Source organism: Panulirus ornatus, chromosome 21 (genome assembly GCF_036320965.1).
Source record: "Panulirus ornatus isolate Po-2019 chromosome 21, ASM3632096v1, whole genome shotgun sequence".
NCBI classification, from domain to species: Eukaryota; Metazoa; Arthropoda; class Malacostraca; order Decapoda; family Palinuridae; genus Panulirus; species Panulirus ornatus.
Genome location: NC_092244.1, coordinates 9771040 through 9784789, shown reverse-complemented (window position 1 = coordinate 9784789; position 13750 = coordinate 9771040). Strand labels below are relative to the sequence as shown.

At 41.1% G+C, this 13750-nt stretch overlaps 1 protein-coding gene across 1 annotated transcript in view; it reads left to right on the top strand.

The window, feature by feature from the left end:
- LOC139756349 (CD109 antigen-like) overlaps positions 1–13750 on the top strand; it is a 140432-nt gene that overhangs the window by 39148 nt on the left and 87534 nt on the right. The window lies entirely within an intron of this gene.

Here is a 13750-nt window from a genome sequence, read left to right as displayed (position 1 = left end):
TAGCATTCTTATGATAGCTGCGGCGACACGGTATTGTTGTTTTTCTTCTTCTTCTTCTTCTTCTCCCCGGATGTCTAATGGTCATGTATTCTAGTAGCAATACGGCTTCCATCCATCTGTAGCTGTCAGGAAACATCAGCATAGGGTGAAGGCTTCACGACCCCTCGTGTTGTGGACGAGAGAGAGAGAGAGAGAGAGAGAGAGAGAGAGAGAGAGAGAGAGAGAGAGAGAGAGAGAGAGACTCATGGAATAGGTGAAGGACATCTTGGCTTCATCGATCCTTGGTTCATAGTTGAACGCTCCTGGTCTTGCTTACTTGACCCCGAAGGTTCACACATGTTGATTTTACTACACGCTTTGGTCTCATACTCGACCCCTGATGACGGCGTAATCGTCTCGTAATGACCTGACCAGATCATAGCTTTATGGTGTCTTTTTCAACCATCCTATGTTTAACCTCGAGATGGTATTTAACCCCACAGGTGAAATAGGTGGTAAACCGTGTCTTCCTGGTGACCTAAGCTTACAATCACCAAAAAACTACCTCGTTGGCTGTGTGATACTTAGCCTCCTCAAGAGCTAGCCATATACGAGAACTTGATGGTGTGGTAATTTAGATCCTTGATGACTTTTAACACCTTTTTCGGGGGGACTAACAGTTCTTTTTTTTTTTTTTTTTATTAAACCTTATGATGAACTGTTGACATAAAGACTGGATACATGTATTACCTCTGCTGATAGTTTTAACGTAAATGACCAAACCAGGTGAATTGCTGTTCTCCTGTATGATAAACCCTTCAAGATTTAACAGGTTAGAAGTAAAAACATTTATGATTTGACTCCCGGCGGTAAAGTTATTGTAAGTGTATGAAACTTCTTTTGAAAAAGGAAAATTGGATTTCATTTTAGAGAGGAAAATCCTTTAAATTTGACCATATGATTTCTCTTACAATATTGATTGAATTTTTTTTTCTGTCTTGTAAACTTATCATCTTCGTGATGAGATAGAAGACCATAGGTGTACCAGGACTGACGACGTGGTCGTACTATGGAGCCACAGTGTCGGTATTGCATCTCATGTGGTGAAAGTGACATGCAGGGAACCGTCGGTGTTTGTTTTATGAACTCCACCTCCAGCCGGCGTAGTTTTTTTTTTTCTTATTTTTTTTATTTTTTTTTACCGTTACAGATAATGATCTAAGATTCCTTCTTCTTGAACGACTGAAAACTTTCCTAAACAGTCGCTGTGTTTATTGCTTTCCGTGAATGCATTCTATGTACTTGTTTATCCTGATCTCATATACTGTGCCTTAGAACAGGCTGACCGTTCGTCAAAGTCATCTTTAGATGATTCGTTTTAAGTATCTTTTTTTTAGTTATAGATAGTTTTTGGTACCGACAAGTAACTCAAGGTTGCTCACGTTTGTCAAATACAGAAGTGGACCAAGGACTGAGCCTTGTGGTACAACGCTACTTCATCTTAAGAATTCGTTTGTCTTCTCAATTAATAATCTATCATGTTTGGTCCTTTTAACCCAGTGTTGTTTTATCTATATGTAAATCTCAGCACCGGTACCGTGAGCTTTTGTTTTACGTAACCTTTCGCCATGCGGAACATTATCAAAGGCCTTTTAGGGGTCCAAATAGTTTGGTAATTCGGTATGCATGAGACGCGAGACTCATACGTCAGGTGTATATCATAACTCATTCTTCACCAGCTGCTCCATCCTAATACTAAACATTTACCTGTCAGGTGAGCCCATCAGGGGAAGATAAAGACAGATAGCCAGCATGGTACATACGGTCAGAAATCTCTATCACTTCTTTGTGAATAATGGTCCATCCCTTCTTTCCCGGGCTTATACTACCATCGACCTGGATGCCTCACTTTCAGGTGACGTTGTGTGTGTGTGTATCTGTGTGTGTGTGTGTGTGTGTGTGTGTGTGTGTGTGTGTGTTGCTCAGGGAAGCCCATTCTGGATCACGTGCTGTTGCTGCCACCTCAGTCCCCACTCCAACGCCCCCATCACCCCCCCCCACCCCTTTATATGTACCCCCTACTTTTTCATTTTTATCTTCATTTGTTTTTTTTATATAATTATTTCTCTCTTTCTTTTGTCATTTCATTTACTATGCTTTATTTCATGTATGTTTTTCTTTGATATTTCTTGTCAATTCTTTTATTTTTGTTTTTGTTTTTTCGTTTCGTTTAATTCCTTGGTGGTAGATTGGGTGACCGACCAAAGGCAGGGAAGCCCTATCCCCCAGGGTTCTGTCCTGGGACCATCATTCTTCTTGATCTGTGTAAATGACTTTCCAGAAGCTGTGGTCTCCATCCGTATATGTTTACACATGATGCACAGGTCACGAGAGAAGCGGAAAGCGTTGGAGGTTTCGTCAACTTACACGGAGACCTTCACAGACTCCAAAGATGGTCCCGAAAGACTCCAGAGATACGTGGCTGATGAAGTTTAAGTCCCTAATCCCTCGCCAGAGTCCCATCTCTGGAAGATTATAACGGAGACCAACTGTCCGTTAGCAAATACGAGAATGGCATTCATATGAAGTTCATGGGAAAGAGAATGTTCAGCAAGCTGTTCGCACCCAGCGTAAGTTCATATAACTAGCATATGCATCTAAAGTTTCGACACCACAACTTAAAGAAGATAGAGATAATAGAGGAGGTATAAAGGTTAACATCACCGCGGTACCAGAATTAAAAGAGCTGATTTACAGGGATAGAGACCATGAATTTCACAACCATGGAAGAGAGAAGAGTGAGAAGGTAACCTGATCACTACCTTCATGTTATTCACACGAACTTCTGGCGTAGAAAGTGAACAGTTTTTCGAAAGATGTAGGTCTAGAACAGTGGGAGGACATAACATGAAATTAAACAAGAACCATGTTAGAAAAAGAAGTGTAGAAGAACCTTTTAAGTACAAGGGTGGTGGATGAATTGAATAAATAAATTCATGGTAAATGTGGATTGCATGTAGAAGTTTAAAAAGATGTATGAGGGTAAAGAATGATTAAGAGATTGGATTACGAGTGTGTTAAACTCCCTCCCTCCCCACACATTACGAATAAGGAATTGCTCTCGCAAACACAGTTGATCGATGAAACTGTGAATGCAGACAGAATGCAGGAGCTTCAAATTCTGTGTCGTAGTAGTAGAAGAAGTCCAAGAGAAAAGGCCCCTTGAATGGAGAACTCCCTCCTCATGCGAAACAAATCGGTAATTTCAGATAAGGTAAGAAAAGAAAAGAACAGATGGTGACGCTCTGGGTTAATTCTGCTCTTGGCTATCAGTCACCATCGTTACCACCTGGCCTGATGACACAGCAACCCCATGTCTATAAGTCTTGAGTCATGGTCTCGTGTCACCACACACTGTTATCGTAAGTTTGACATGTATATTTAGATGGATTTTTTTCATCCTGCTCGTTGAGCAAATTGAGGGGATTTTCATTCGCAGTACAGCCAGTAGGAGGAGACAGTGCACCTCCCTGCCTGCGATCGCTCGTCTCGACATAGTGGCGTTTGGCAGAGCTAGGCATGGAGACAGAGCCATACTTATACACTGTACCGGAATGTGGCTCGTGCTAATACCGGGTAATTTCGCTCTTATGCCTTTCCATGCAGCGCAGGGGATTTCCCCCTGTTGAAACATGCCTGTTATTCTTCACACTAGTTTATTCTTTTTTTTTAGTATTCGATATGTAAGTTTTTTTCCCCCCTTTTTTCCTTTCCTGTAAGATTTACTTTCTCGGTTATCAATTAGTAAACTTGTTCGGTTTGGTTCGATATCGCTCTACGTCTTCGAGCTGTGTTACCGGACTGTGTTTTTTATTTCTTTTTCTTTCTGTCGTTCCCAGTTATCATAGAGGTTATCACCATTAACCTATAATGATAATCATAACTGATAAGACAGTGATGATAATGATAACGATGATCAAACACTAATGGTAAACCCTGGGGGACTGGAGGGGAAAAAATATGCTACCCACGTCTCTCCTGCTTGACGTATTAGGCGCTTTGGAAGGGCGGGAGGAGAGGGTACGGGGTTTTTTTTGTGGGGTGGGGGATTCCTACCCTCCTGCAATGTGACCTTTTAAAAAGCAGTAGCAGAGGAGGGAGCGGCGATGGGTTTTTCCTAGAGTGCTTATTTCCATATGCTACCTCGTTATGGCAGGGGAGACAGTGAACTCCAAGTGATGATGATGATGATAAGAAAACAGGACACGTATGCTGGATTACCATTCTGTTACCGTTTAAGTGATTCCTGAATACTTGTAACTTGGATTAAATTTCCTGTTCCGGATTTAAAGATTAAGATGAATATTCACAGTGAATGAGGGAAAATTAGGCCTGGAATTTCGTTAGCCCGGTGTATAAAGTTGCATCCCGGCTCATAACCAAAGTTTTTGCACTAATTGATTCTCTCTCTCTCTCTCTCTCTCTCTCTCTCTCTCTCTCTCTCTCTCTCTCTCTCTCTCTCTCTCTCTCTCTCTCATGGTGGTTCGGCCACCGGGCCACCTCAACAGGCCTCAGCGAGGGAGACCAAGAGAGCAAAGACGTCACGAGGAGCTCGACGTCTGATGGCGGTAGTACTGCTTTTTGGGGGTTAGGGACCTGCGTGCGTCTCGCTCTGCATCCTCTCCCTGGCCACGTACAGGTTGGGTCATCCCGTCGCTGCTTGCTCAGAGCTTCGCCCGTCACTCTAAAGCTTTGGTTTTCCGAAGTTGTCTTGTCCGTGCTTGATCAGGTCTTTTGTCATTTTGGCGTAGAACGTGGCTGTAAGAATGTAATCGTAGACTGGCCCAGAGAGAGGAGGTGGGGGAGAGACGACGACTGACCCTGATCTTGGAAAAGCCGGTTTGTGTGGCCTCGCTTGAAGGACAATAGTTTTGCTTTCTATCTTATGTAAGGAACATTGTTAGACATGATGGCATACCTCAACGTGTCTTGTCTCCCCGTCACTTATATTTTGTGGTGACGGTAACGTAAGGCAGGTCATAGTAGACACGTGACACACAGGTCACAGACACGTTCTTCAAGTACCTTTCATGATGATGATTTTTTTTCTTGTTTTCTCTCAGATTTTCAGAAAGTTCTCGTCATAGACGACTTCAGGACCGACCCATGAACCATCATTGCCGGATTGTATTCATGGCTAGACATGAAGTTTCAGTAGTTTAAAAAAAATCGTGAAGGATTGGATAGTCTTGCGTAATTGATTGCATGTTAAATGACTGTTTGTGTGTTAAAACTGCGTTCTGCCCAGACCAGATTGACAGCCAGAGGTTAATGGATTTTTGTAGATGTAGCAGAGTTTTTAAATGGGTCGCTGACCTTAGATGATTTATTGGTTATAGTCAAGTATTCCTGGACATAAGTCACGGTGAGAACCTTGATATACAAGGTATTAAAAAGAAGTGTGGATTTGATCCTCTTTCAAGAGGAACTGACCAGGTTTTAAAGCAAGTTTTCATATTTATTGTTTGTGTTTGTTATTTTGGAGACCTGTCGTATTACAGGTATAGTTACATCATATATATATATATATATATATATATATATATATATATATATATATATATATATATATATATATATATATATATACTCTTGCTGATTAAATTTCTTATGGCCTGGGCTTAATGCATTGAAGGTATATACATCATCTGGATTTGGGTTTCTATATAGTAAACAGTTTTGCTACTGTTATTATTATTTTTATTATTATTATTATTATTATTATTATTATTATTATTATTATTATTATTATTATTATTGTTGTTATTCTTATTATTATCATTATTATTGTTGATACTTTTGGAGAAGACACCGTGACTTAGTATGAGACCAGTTTCCATTTCCCTTTCAGTTCCAGTGTATAAAGGCTGCTATGCAAAGTTTCTGGGAGAACCCGCTAGTGAAGGTTAACCTGTGTGTATCCTTGTCAGAGCCAGAGGTGGGGTGGTCGGCGGGAGACATACCCCCTGTGAGGCTATTTTAGTCCGGTGTGACAATGAACTAAAGCACCACGACGCAAGAACTGGTTCCTTTGGGGGGCGAGTTTTTCTTTACCTTCGACGCCTTTGTGAGTCCTTTACCCCAGGAACAGAGGTAGAGATCGTCCTGGTTTGCCGCTAGGTGGGAATAGGGTTCCGATCCTGTTACACATGCCTGGGGAAGGGTATTGAACCTCCCTCGTCAAGGATTGAATTCCATCTAGTTGCGGCATTTTTTTTTTTCCACCGAAGGTGACGTAGACTTGTTTATTGACTAATTTCTACGATAGAGTTCTGGCGTAACATTACAGAGCTTTTCATTCCACTCAACTCTGCTGGAGAGATACACGAAGCGCCTCACCGTTTCACGGATGAGTGTAACACAGTGTACAGCAGACCGCGGCACGACCCATGGGTACGTTTGAGGTAATCTTTGAGGCTCGGGTCAAATACGAGGACCTGTCGTACCCCATGGGTCGTCGCACCATCGTACTCAAGAGTCGTACAGGGGTGCTTATGAGACTGAGGATCACTAAGTCGCGTCATAAGATGGACCGAAGTCATGCTGACGCTCCTTGGTCATGGATCAGTTCATTATGTGGTGACATGTTGCATGGTTTGTGATAAAGTCTCACCGATGATTTACCTTTTTACCTGTACGTTGTTTGTTGACATGCCGAGGTACTGACAGGGAAGCATTTACCAGTGTATCATTAGGAGACACGCAGTAACCTTGAGGGGTGTATCGCATGTCAACATTGCGAAAAGTTTTCCATCCACATTAGGATCTAACCTCGCTTGCGCAAGGCATTATCTTCCCCTCGTAAATATTCTCCATTTCTTATTCATATTTATCTCTGGGTATTTCTACCGGACGTCACACGAAAACAGCTTGCAGCTTGAAAAGATTACAAACTTTTGTACACGATCGTATTTTTTTTTCCCCGTTCGTTTAGAACTTGTTTATGTATATATACATATCCATGATGGTCGGTTGTGTCACTTATACCAGAGATGGGAGGAGGCGGCTTTTAGTAATATTTCAAGGCCTAGCAATGAGAGACCAGGTGGACGAACGTACACAACCTAATAATTCCAACAGTAACGTAAAAACTGGATGACCTTTTTCGTATTTACACAGTTTCACGTGTCTTCAGGGTTTTTCTCTCTTCGTCTGATGTTACTTTGGGGGATGGGGAGGGATGCGATTCACATAACTCTATTAGCCGTATTGGTAACTCTATTAGCCATATTGTATCACTTATCTAAACAGTGAAGATAGTAGAAGATTCCAACACTATCAATACAACTGAATTGCATGAGACAATACACAAATACATGGGAAGACAAAGAGTTAGCTTAGCGATGGCGGACGTTAAACAGATGAAAGTTTTGGGGTTATTGGATAAAGATAGATGCATAGGACATGGAATGCCGTTTGTTGCCAGTAAAGTAACTTAGCACCTACAAGGCAAGTTGTTAGCATCCTAAGATATACGGTGAGATAAACCTAGCAGGCCACTGTGAATAAATCAGACTGTTAGATCACTGGGTAAATCAGAATGTTGGACCGCTGGGTAAACGAAAGCAGCCTAGAGACACAGTGAAAGTCCTTGTAAAAAAACACTGCCGTAAACACTAACTTGAATCGTTGTAAATACCGATAACCCATGCTAATCTGAGGTGTCAGTAATCAAACATGTCACAAATGCTGACCTAACCTAACCCAACATATTTATGTTTCCCCTAGATTTAAGCTGTATAGTACCTTTTTGGAGGGTAATTAATCAGTTTGATTATGATTCGTAGGATCTATAATATGCTGGCGGAAATAGGTGCCCCCCTCCTCTGTAAATATGCACATATTAGCCAGCCACATTAACGTGTTGATATGACAGACAGCATGGCCAGCAATGATAGATTGATATAATATAGGTAAACACCAGGGCCAGCAGTATTAGATATCTCTATAAACAGCTTATTAAGCAACTTTAGGATTTACTAGATAACCGCCTTGCTGTAGGAAGCTGAAATTTGGCCCGTGCTATCACATTCACATTGCTCGAGTGAACATTCAGTAGCTGAATAAGCATAGCATAGCAGATCTCATCACACCACTCCGTGAATAAGGATAACTTGGCTATATATTGCTGAATGAATACACGTACTTCCAACAAAGCAGTGAGTAGTTCAGGGGTTATTCACTGTGGTTAAACACACTAGAAACCGACATATGATGTTGATCTTTTCCCCTTAGATTTGTACACGTATTCTGACATGAGAAATTTGGCTTCAGGTAATCGTAAACCACTATGGACCACGCAGTAAACAAGATATAATTCTCTGCGTCTAAGTTTTTTTTTGTTTGTAGTGGAGTTGTTGAAATCCATTTTTATTGATTGTTTCGTTTACGTGCCCCTGGGGTTCAGCTTGTATAATTAACCTTGCCAGCTTACTGGAAATGATTATATGTGACTGGTGTATTTTCCTTGCATTCGTGCAACTCGTCCGTTTCTTCGATTCAGGGAAGCCCGTTGCGTAAGGTAGCCAGTGGGATTTTTCCGACACACACACACACACACACACACACGTGCACACACTGTTATCTCATGCTACGTGCTGGTGATTAGGGTGAACGTTGCAGTTTGAGACGTTCGCTTTGTTCCTTGCGTGAAACACTGGCCATAGCTGTAATAAATCTTGAGCTTTGAACTAGTTCGTTATGACTGAATTTGATTCCATTATTTAGATAAAGGTGTAAAAAGGAGTAAAAAGAAATTATCCCCCGATGCCCCGTAATATAAGAAACCTTGATTAAGACGATGCTTTAGCATGTGGTGGTGGTCCTCTCTCTCTCTCTCTCTCTCTCTCTCTCTCTCTCTCTCTCTCTCTCTCTCTCTCTCTCTCTCTCTCCTAAAAAAAAATGATACGACTGTCTATTGTTTGTCTGCGCTTTTACCAGACGAAGCCAGGTGGTTGATTTAGGCCAGGAAAGGTTCAGATTAGGTTTCACCTCGAGGCGTTTTTTAATAGCCAGAGTTCTGTTGACAGACGGGAAAAACTCAAAATGTGGAACAGGTATCTCAACACATGACTATGATCTTCCCTTGATAGCGAAACAGTGCACTTTGCTCCATGTTTTCAAGCTGAAAATAGTGGTTTTAATTTCACATTATTTCTCGATGGAAGCCTGTGAGATTTATTTCTATTCATATATGTGTTAGATTAACTTAGTTAAAGCCTGAGAATCGTGATTTCAAATAATGCAAATGAAAAACCATGTTTTGCTCTCTCGCAAACTGCCTCTTCGTGAAGGAATGTGACTAGATTGTATAACAGTGTCGTATTGCCTGCTTATATAAAGCTGCGCTGCAGGAAGTGTGATTGTATGTCATACATAACCCGCTTTCACAAAGCCAGTAGATTCTTCTGTGCCCAGAACTTATACTATAGGAATTAGGTGTTGAGCACTGTAATGTCTGATTGCTTTTGGGGAAAATCTACCTCTCTATATATATGGTATTATCCCCACGGTTACGAAAAGTATGAATTATAACGAAACAGCGACTTCTGCTATCTCAAAACTGGAAATACACAGTTACAGTAGTTAGCGATTCTTCTTTTGCCACACACTTGATTGTAATACTAAGCTTGAGCAGTGAAACTAAATCATCCACACTGGGTCTGTAGGAGACACGACTTGAGTGAGATAGAATGGCTGACCTTGACAATAACTTGAGCTTTTGTCCGGAGCCCAAAGGTGGTGTGGGTTGGTTGTGAAACACACAAAGTAGCTAGAAATACAATCTTAGACAATATACACCAGAGAAAGAGCTCTAAAGGAGACTAGGTTAGGTATGGTTCGTGTTAGAAAAGTGACGATAATTTTTCTCTTCGACTCCACAAAGACAAGATCCAAACCCAGCGAATGAGTACCAAAGCCTTTAACTGCGTGATCGCCCTAACTGCAAACCTTAAGATAATGATAGTAGTAGTAATAATAATGATGATAATAATAATAATAATAATGAATATAATGATAAATGAAAGACATCAGACTTATTCTGAATTAGTTATAGCACCTGTTGTGTAAATGGAACATTTTAGAATTATATATGAATCAGCTTCAGTCCAAACCACCAACAGAGCTACCCTTCATCGTCTACTTAGATAGTGGAGACTGTAATCACAGGTTCGATTATGCCAGACCTTTCATTATGTGTATATTAATTTTCATCATATCGGCACTTCGTTGCTGCTGCTTCGTATCGAGCATCACTTACGTTTAGTATAATGGCCACTGAACTTTATCGAGCATCGCTGTAGCCGTGTGCGGTACAGTAGTGGCTACATCCTAATCGAGCAGCCTGTCCCCCTAGCATGGCAGCGACAGCTCCCAGGTCATAATTACCCAGAGTAGAGGCTGTCGCTGCATCATGTATGGGTCCTGCCAGTCTGTAACGTCTTACGGATCATTACGTCAACCGGCTTTTGATGAATTCCACGTACACTTTAAGGAAAGTGTTAGCTCCGACGTGTACCTCCCAGAAGGCAGGCAGGGTTGGCGCGTTACAGACAGGAAAAATTGTTACAAGCGATGGAATGATGTGAGAGATGTCGAAAACATCTAACTATTCATCAAAAGAGAAAAAGTAGAATTACTTATGGTCACATCTGGGTAGCTGGTCGAGTAGATTATTTAGAAATAGTTGTTTTGCACAGACCTATAAAAGCATGACAGCAGATGAAGAAAACCTGCCAATCTGAAGACGTTTCACTTTATTGTATTGGTATTTTTCTCGTCCTGTTGTCTTTAGACCTTTACGTTTCCTTACGTTGCCCATATCACTGTATTATAGGATATTTTCCTTGGCATGGATTTGGTTTTTGGACTGTTCGAAGGGACAATTATATGGGTATGATATATGTATATACACTTATGAACTGTAGGCCACTGTATTTAGCTCTTATCCAGCATTGTGCTACAGTGATTGGTTTTACCCTGTATTTAGCTCTTGTCCAGCATTGTGCTACAGTGATCGATTTTATATTTACGCGTAACGGTGGTGTTAAGGAATGAATACACAACATAAATGGGTTATCACGAATTTATATGTAGGATTCCATCCCCAAAGCACGGCTGTCGCAAGCAAGCATCTAACGTATAATAGGATTACATCTGATGCCTCTTCCATCATCAGTAATGAATCGATGGTTTTCTTAAGTGTAAGAAGCGGACAGATAATGTTGATAGGCTCGCTCGGCCACTTTTTTTTTTTCCCAACCAAGATCCCAAATGGGGAAGAAATAATGGACGATAACCCAATTATTTTCTTTTTTTCTTTGGAGCCTTTGAGGCCTGTCTTAACCGGCTTCCACAGGAGTGTTTTTACCCGGGGAATGATAGGTTACGACAAGTTATAGGATCTGATGTGTCGCTGCACTTTCTCCCCAGCAACCCACGTCATTTAGGCTGCGATAAAGCACTTACGGCGTTGACCTCCTCTACCGTGGAAGCGATTACCACATACGCTATGATAGTTCGTCGGTAGGAAGGGGGTCGCCAGTAGGAAAGGGGGCCGCCGAAGTGCAGCGCCAGTAGGAAGGGGGTCGCCAATAGGGAAAGGGGGTCGCCGAAGTACAGCGCGGTACAAGACAAAGAGTTTTGCAGCGACCACCTCCCCATGTGTCGATAATTCCGTTAATAATGATGGTATTTATGATGACAGCGTCAAGGCAGAATTATCGGTGTTAATTTATAGTGGCCTGACCCATTGATTCAAAGGCTTTATTAGGACGTTTCAAATTCTACATTTTTTATTTATGTAGAAGTAGTATATATATATATATATATATATATATATATATATATATATATATATATATATATATATATATATATATATATAGTGTTACCGGACCCCGCCTGCCGTCAATAGACGAAACAATAAAATCTCGTCAAAGAACTTCTCGCTTCGAGAGAGACTGTCCCACTCACTCTCTCTCTCTCTCACTGGGTGAAACCAAACTTTGAAGCTGCTGCAGGATCCCGCCTGGCACAAGGGGTCCTGAGGCTATAGTTATTCATAATTACTCCAGGACGGTCATCCAGAGGCTCCTGAAGCGGTTAAGGGAAACCGCGGAGGGGTCGGTGGGGGCTTTGGTTGTGGTGCCGGTCGGTGCGCTACGCTGTGTCGCTTGAGAATGGCGGTGGGTAAATCGAGGTCGTTCTTCCACTGTGGCTGGCGCAAACTCGGGAAACGGCGAACAAGTATTATGTATATATATATATATATATATATATATATATATATATATATATATATATATATATATATATATATATAGAGAGAGAGAGAGAGAGAGAGAGAGAGAGAGAGAGAGATTATTCATCTGTCTTATGAATACTTTGATTCATCTAAACATCAAACAAACATCAGTACAACGCCATCTGTTGACTGAGAGGGCATTATTAGTCAGAGCGTAAACGCCTTCATGAGGATTTTATATATATATATATATATATATATATATATATATATATATATATATATATATATATATATATATATATAGTATCAAATTTATTCATAAACGGTATACGTTGACTTGCGTGAACATAGTAAGGTATATTTAAACAGTTTTAGTAGCTGTTGATGCTGATGTTATTGATACATACATACACACACACGCTCGTAAGCAACTACTTGTCTTTCTCATTATAGCAAAGTACGTTGAACCTCATAACGACCTTTACGCCAGGCTAGAATGGGGCTCTACATGGCACAATTATTCAAGACTTTCATCATTATGTATCAAAGGTTAAACGGTATTAGGTGAATAGCACTTGTCGAGCTTCGAGTTGTTGATTACGTGCTCGATTCTTTCGTCCTTGTGGTGATATTTTCCAGGTTAGAAACAGTGTTTGCCACTGGGGGGGACCTACGCACGTCGTTGTAAAAGCTCGGAGAGGAGAACGTCCGGAGAGAAATTTAAACTAGTTTCCTTTCCAAGATCATAGTTGTGTTACCACTGCTACGACGAGTTCGCTGTTAACGAGGAACTCTAAAATTAGCTCTCTCGGCCGGTTCCTAGCTCCAGTTTGTGTGGCGATATATATACTTTTCGAATGCACTTCACTTTTCGTTTTGGACGGTGAGTATTCTAGAGATCTACTTAGCAACCCTCAACTAAAATGCGGTCATAGAAATGCGTCCTTCCTGATTTTTGCATTGCGATATCGAATCGTTAGACGGGAGTGTGGTAGTTCCCTGATGTCCATCCGTTCGTTCGGTAAAAAGCATTGTTAATATGAGACAGACATGTGGGTGACAGCCTGCGCAGGTGTGGAGTATTGTGTCAAGGCGAGATGGGCCGATATGGTAGTTCGTTAGTTCAGGCTTTGAGCCAATCATCATCTTCCAGGGTCGGGCGTCAACTTGTCGCAACCATTTGAAAAATCCTCGACACTTTCTGCAGGTGGTGGTCAAGATGATTATAGCACCATACATGGCATCACTATATAGCCTTTCGTACTTAAATGGTGTGGGTATATTGTTATATTCTTTTTTTTTTTCGTGTGAGACTGACCACTTCTTGCGTCCAGGATGTTGTCGGAGGTGGAGTGGTTTTTCTTTTGTTTTCGTGTTGTTATGAACATAGGTTAAGCAACAGTGATTATGAACATAGGTTAAGCAACAGTGATTATGAACATGGGTTAAGCAACAGTGATT